The 7693-nt window shown below is 42.3% G+C and overlaps 1 pseudogene; it reads left to right on the forward strand.

Moving 5' to 3' along the window:
* The first annotated feature begins 2173 nt into the window (after positions 1-2173).
* LOC120059585 lies at positions 2174-7693 on the forward strand (annotated as a pseudogene).

Below are 7693 nucleotides of genomic sequence, written 5' to 3' on the forward strand. Positions count from 1 at the left end.
TTTCAAGATTCTTGTGGACTTTTGGAAGAAGATAAAACGAAGCCATACTGTCATTGAAAAGAAATTTGAACTCATTGTCTGAAATGTAACCATTCTCCTTAGCTACAGTGAGGATCCCTTTCAATTATGTTTTTAGGTCTTCTGTGGGGTTGAAGGTAAGAGATTGGTAGAATTCATCATTGTCTAATTGACAGTAGGCTTCTGTTACATTTGTCTTTACTCCACACTACTGTAGCGCCACCTTTGTCTGCTTTTTTAACCACAATCCCTCCATTTTTGTACAATGATTCAACTGCATCCCTCTCTTTCTTAGAAAGGTTACGTCGTGTTTGGTTAGAGTCAATTTACCCTTAAACAGATTCTCCATCACAAAATTCACCTTCTTGGCAAGTGTATTTAGTGTGGCATTCTGGACGATGGGATAAAACGTGGACTTGGGCTTAAAAGGTGTTTTTGAGGGAACAGAAACTGCCTGACCTGAGACACTGGCATCTGTAGTTGGAGAGATGTTTTGCTTGTACCTGGCCTTCAGATGTATATTCCTGTAGAAACGAAATAGGTCAATCTTTGTTTTGAACTCATTAGTTGAGTATGTGGGGGCAAAGGACAGTCCTTTAGACAAGACCCTTATGCAATCATCAGAAAGGGGTTCTCCAGAAATGTTGATCACAGCCTTGTTCTGGTCCTGCTCCGTGTGGTTGGATAGTTTTGATTTCTTCCTCCCCCTCCGTGTTGGCCTCTTCTGCGTCCTCTCCCTCTCTTGTTGGGGAACCTGCGTGGCTCCTCTTCCTGATCTAAAAAATATTGGGAGGAGCTGGCCTCTGAGTGTCTGGGGTAATCCTCATCGTCACTGCTTGTAAAGTTGAAAGAAACAGATCTAGGCTTCCTCCTCTGCGGATGTGATTCTGAATTCTTGGAGGTTGGTTTTCTTAAGGCAAAGACCTTGCCATTTCTATAGTCTACTTCATCTCTTCTAAAGTTTCTTAGCTTGTCTTGCTTCAATGTTAGAGTGAATGTGTCTATTTTATCTTTCAAGATCTCATCACATTGTACTTTGTTAGAATTATCACTGTGTTCTGTGATTTTCCTTTTTACTTCTTAAATTTCTGTTTGAACTACTTGTGCTCTATTTAGAAGTAGCATTAGGTCAAAAGAACACTTGTTGTGAATAGCCTCCCATTTATCAGGGCTGATTGGAAAAAGCTGTTCAAAAGAGGACATTGTATTAGCATTTCTTTGTATACCCTGACGAAGGCCATGCAGCCGAAATGCGTCAGAGTTTTAAAACTTTGTTCCCTTTGAACATACCATACAAATAAAGACATTTGAATTAATTGTAGGAAGAGTGCCTTGGTCCTCCTTTCTTTTTGATGACCTTTAAATATGGACTTTTTGTCCACAACAGATAATTGATGAGCTTGAATATATATTTTACCCTCTGTGAATATGCCATTCACACACACATAATGAACAATGTATTCTCAGCTGAGCTTGACAGCAAAAAATTCATCTTGATGGATGTAACACCCCCAGGCTTTTCAGATAATGGGGTCAAGAAATTAGCAGCATTGAAAGCAGTAGTAGTAAAACAGTAGTAAAATTGGCAGAATTACTTGCAACAATATCAAAGTAACACTTATGTAGTTACAGGTATAAGCGTATGTGATGGCAACCTGTTGTAGCCCTTTGCCTTACTGACATCAATGGTGCCTATCTACGGCCTCTACACCTGCTCCTTTCCTGTAGTCCTCTACATGCTGTTTGGCACAGGAATACATGTCTCCACTGGTAATACACACTGATATTGTTAATCCAGGACTGGAGCCTGAAAAATGTATGTGGATAAAACACACAGGGCGGCTGTGACAGACTGGCTTTGAATCCGGGTCTCCTCTGCCCATAAGACTGTGTTAGCCACCTGAGCTAAAGCCAAAGTTACTCATCTTAGTTTTTTTGTTTTCATTTTATTTATTCACAAAAAGACAAGTGAAAGACAAACAGTGCAGATAAAAACAAGGTAAAAAGGTGTGCAGGTGAGGTGGGAAACCCAAGAGAGCTTATGTATCTGTGTGTCCCAGGTACCTTTGCGGTGGTGAAACAGCTGGTGCCCACCCATCTACAGCTCAACTCCTCCACTCCAGAGGCTGCAGACTAGGAGACCCATAGGATTGGGATGACCTCCGCTGTAGCCCTGCTCTCAGGGATCATGATGGTGAGAGGTCCCTAGAGCGACTGATTGGTTACCCCATGTTGAAGCAGTTGCAGAGTTCTCTCTGGTTGAATCTCAAAAGCATATTCTACAGATTCCTTGCGAGGAGAGGGAAGCGAGGAGAGGATTGGAGGACAAGATCAGAAGACCTATAATAATATTAATATACAGTTGAAGTCAGAAGTTTACATACACTTAGGTTCGATTAATTAAAACTAGTTTTTCAACCACTCCACAAATTTCTTGTGAACAAACTATAGTTTTGGCAAGTCGGTTAGGACATGTATTTTGTGCATGACACAAGTAATTTTTCCAGCAATTGTTTACAGACAGATTATTTCACTGTATCACAATTCCAGTGGGTCAGAAGTTTACATACACTAAATTGACTGTGCCTTTAAACAGCTTGGAAAATTCCAGAAAATGATGTCATGGCTTCAGAAGCTTCTGATAGGCTAATTGAGTTATTTCTTTCATCACATTCCAAGTGGGTCAGAAGTTCTCTCCTATTATTCTGACATTTCGCAATCTTAAAATAAAGTGGGGATCCTAACTGACCTAAAACAGGGAATTTTTACTCTGATTAAATGTCAGGAACTGTGAAAAACTGAGTTTAAATGTATTTGGCTAAGGTGTATGTAAACTTCCCATCTTCCTTGCTCAGCGGCTTTACAGGTTATGTCGATATAGGACTTGTTTTACTGTGGATAAAGATACTTTTGTACCTGTTTCCTCCAGCTTCTTCACAAGGGCCTTTGATGTTGTTCTTGGATTGATTTGCACTTTTCGCACCAAAGTACGTTTGTGTGGTCCCATGGTGTTTATACTTGCGTACTATAGTTTGTACAGATGAACGTGGCATCTTCAGACGTTTGGAAATGGCTCCCAAGGATGAACCAGACTTGGAGGTTAAAAATTTTTTTCTGAGGTCTTGGCTGATTTCTTTTGATTTTCCCATGATGTCAAGCAGAGGCACTGAGTTTGAAGGTAGGCCTTGAAATACATCCACAGGTACACCTCCAATTGACTCAAGTTATGTAAATTAGCCTATCAGAAGCTTCTAAAGCCATGACATCATTTTCTGGAATTTTCCAAGCTGTTTAAAGGCACAGTCAACTTAGTGTATGGTAACTTCTAACCCCCTGGAATTGTGATACAGTGAATGTTAAGTGAAATAATCTGTCTAAACATTTGTTGGAAAAATGACTTGTGTCGTGCACAAAGTAGATGTCCTAACCGACTTGCCAAAACTATAGTTTGTTAACAAGAAATTTGTGGAGTGGTTAAAAAATGAGTTTTAATGACTCCAACCTAAGTGTATGTAAACTTCCGACTTCAACTGTATATATTCTTATTCCATCCCTTTACTTAGATTTGTGTGTATTAGGTAGTTGTTGTGGAATTGTTAGATTACTTGTTAAATATTACTGCACTGTCAGAAATAGAAGCACAAGCATTTCACTACACTCGCAATAACATCTGCTAACCATGTGTATGTGACCAATACGATTTGATGTAATACATTCCCCCCTTTCTGTGTCCTCCAGACCCTGGCGTCCGTCATAGGGAACCTTCGCCACACCAACATGGCCGAGCTACTGATCTCCCTGGTGTCTGTCCATCCTGGTGCCGGTAAAAACGGTCACCGTGAGGTTCCGAAAGCGCCATCGTACACCCATCCTTGTAGAGATCCTGGCGGTCAGTCACAACGAAAACAAACACACACACACACCCATCCTTGTAGAGATCCTGACGGTCAGCCACAACAAAAACAAACACACACACACACGCACACACACCCATCCTTGTAGAGATCCTGACGGTCAGCCACAACGAAAACAAACACACACACACACACACACACACACACACACACACACACACACACACACACACACACACACACCCATCCTTGTAGAGATCCTGACGGTCAGCCACAACGAAAACAAACACACACACACACACATCCTTGTAGAGATCCTGACGGTCAGTCACAACGAAAACAAACACACACACACACACACACACACACACACACACACACATCCTTGTAGAGATCCTGACGGTCAGTCACAACGAAAACAAACACACACACACACACACACACACACACACACGCACACACACCCATCCTTGTAGAGATCCTGACGGTCAGCCACAACGAAAACAAACACACACACCCATCCTTGTAGAGATCCTGACGGTCAGTCACAACGAAAACAAACACACACACACACACACACACACACACACACACACACACACACACACACACACACACACACACACACACACACACACACACACACACACACACACACACACACACACACACACCCATCCTTGTAGAGATCCTGACGGTCAGTCACAACGAAAACAAACAAACACACACACACACACACACACACCCATCCTTGTAGAGATCCTGACGGTCAGTCACAACGAAAACAAACACACACACACACCCATCCTTGTAGAGATCCTGACGGTCAGCCACAACGAAAACAAACACACACACACACACACACACACACACACACACCCATCCTTGTAGAGATCCTGACGGTCAGCCACAACGAAAACAAACACACACACACACACACACACCCATCCCTGTTGAGATCCTCACGGTCAGTCACAATGAATTATTAACAGTTAATAGTTACTAGCTGTTATAGTGCTCTAAGTAGCTCTATGTAGCTATAATGTCATTTTGATGATGTGTTTCTAGGTGTGTTCTAGCTAAATGTGATATTGGTTTTTCTCTCACAGGTGATAGTAGCTACAGGAATGGCCTATGCCTCCTTCCTCGAGTCTGCCTATGATGGTGAGATAGTTGGCCACATCCCAGCAGGATACAGTGCATTCGGAAAGTATTCAGACCCCATTACTTTTTCCACATTTTGTTACATTACAGCCTTATTTTAAAATGGATTCAATTGTTTTCCCCCCTAATCAATCTAAACACAATACCCCATAATGACAAAGCAAAAACAGGTTTTTATACATTTTTGAAAATGTATATATAAAAAAAATATATATATATTACATTTACGTAAATATTCAAACCCTTTTCTCAGTACTTTGTTGAAGCACCTTTGGCAGCAATTACAGACTTTGTCTTCTTGGGTATGATGCTACAATCTTGGCACACTTGTATTTGGTGGTTTCTCACATTTCTTCTCAGCAGCTCCTCTCAAGCTCTGTCAGGTTGGATGGGGAGCGTAGCTGCACAGCTATTTTCAGGTATCTCCAGAGATGTTAGATTGGGTTCAAGTCCGGGCTCTGGCTGGGCCTCTCAGGGACATTCAGAGACTTGTCCCGAAGCCACTCCTGCATTGTCTTGGCTGTGTGGTTAGGGTCGTTGTCCTGTTAGAAGGTGAACCTTCACCCCAGTCTGAGGTCCTGATCGCTCTGGAGCAGGTTTTTAATCAAGGATCTCTCTGTACTTTGCTCTGTTCATATTTCCCTCGATCCTGAGTAGTCTCCCAGTCCCTGTCGCTGAAAACCATCCCCACAGCATGATGCTGCCACCCCATGGTTCACCTTAGGGATAGTGCCAGGTATACTCCAGATGTGACTCTTGGCATTCAGACCAAAGAGTTCCATCTTGGTTTCATCAGACCAGAGAATCTTGTTTCTTATGGTCTGAGAGTCATTAAATGCCTTTTGGCAAAATCCAAGCAGGCTTTCATGTGCCTTTTACTGAGGAGTGGCTTCCGTCTGGCCACTCTACCATAAGGCCTGATTGGTGGAGTGCTGCAGAGATTGTTGTCCTTCTGGAAGAAACAAGATTCTCTGGTCTGATGAAAGCAAGATTGAACTCTTTGGCCTGAATGCCAAGTGCCACGTCTGGAGGAAACCTGGCACCACCCCTATGGTGAAGCATGGTGGTGGCAGGATCATGCTGTGGGGATGTTTTTCCAGCGGCAGGGACGGTGAGACTAGTCAGGATCGAGGATAAAGATGAACGGAGCCAAGTACAGAGATCCTTGATTTAAAAACCTGCTCAGGACCTGAGTAGGCGACAGTTCACCTTCCAACAGGACAATGACCCTAAGCACACAGCCAAGACAACGCAGGAGTGGCTTCGGGACAAGTCTCTGAATTTCGTTGAGTTGCTCAGCCAGAGCCCAGACTTGAACCCGATCGAACATCCTTGGAGAGACCTGAAAATAGCTGTGCAGCGACGCTCCACATCCAACCTGACAGAGCTTGAGAGGATCTGCAGAGAAGATTGGGAGAAACTCCCCAAATACAGGTGTGCCAAGCTTGTAGTGTCATACCCAAGAAGACTCAAGGCTGTAATCGCTGCCAAAGGTGCTTCAACAAAGTACTGAGTAAAGGGTCTGAATACTTATGTAAATGTGTTTTCAGTTGCTGCTTTTTTATAAATTTGCTTAATTTCTATAAACCTGTTTTTGCTTTGTCATTATGGGGTATTGTTTGTAGAATGATGAGGGGGGGAAACAATTTCAATTTTAGAATAAGGCTTTAAATTCAAGGGGTCTGAATACTTTCCGAATGCACTGTACATCTAGCTATTTTTATTAAATCTATATTAATTCGATTTGTACATTTATCAGCAAAAATAATAATCAGCAACACTATAATCCAGTTCATTATGATTTTCAATAACGTGATGCAACGCCCTGGATTGAGGCCTCTAGAGCAGAGCAGTGTTAATTACTACCTCTCATAGGGATGAATTAGTAGCTCTCATCTGCCTGTTGGTCCTGTAGGATATGATATGAACTAGTAGGTTAAAGGGGGATGCCTAGTCAGTTGCACAACTGAATGCATTCAACCGAAATGTGTCTTCCGCATTTAACCCAACCCCTCTGAATCAGCTGCCTTAATCGACGTTCACATCATCAGTTGTTGCTGGGGGTCGACTGCCTTGCTTAATACACTCGCCAAAGGGAGAGGTAGAATTGTTATAACCAGAGTCATAGAGAGAGATAGATAAACAGTATATGACTGGTTACAACCAAGTAAGCTCACAATATTGTAAACATAAAGTTGGTAGACTTACAATATATGTAAACATTTGCACAATAATATTGTTTTCCTTAGGGCTGGACAGGGTGAGCAACACAGATCTACAGACCTTTAGAGAACCACAAGGTGAGTGGACTTCTGTACAGATTGAAGACACCTTTCTGTCTGTAATATTAATCACAAGGCAGTAATTCCAGGTATGCTTGACGCAGTACCATAGTGTCAGACAGTGATCAATGTTGATTTGTCACCTTGTCCCTTTGAACACACACCTGCTAACTAACTTCAGTTGAATGAGCTTATTGTGAGCCAATCTGGATAAGAGCGTCTGCTAAGTTATTAAAGTGTTGTTTTTTTATGCAGTGACTTGTTCCATCTGCCCTCCCTTTAAAAAAAAAAAGAAACACCTTACAAGTGAGGTTTGGGATGGGTGCTCTGTTAACCTGACTCGCTCTCTCCCCCCTCTCCTTAGTGTCCTGTTAA

The sequence above is a fragment of the Salvelinus namaycush genome, chromosome 14 (assembly GCF_016432855.1).
Source record: "Salvelinus namaycush isolate Seneca chromosome 14, SaNama_1.0, whole genome shotgun sequence".
Classification (NCBI taxonomy): domain Eukaryota; kingdom Metazoa; phylum Chordata; class Actinopteri; order Salmoniformes; family Salmonidae; genus Salvelinus; species Salvelinus namaycush.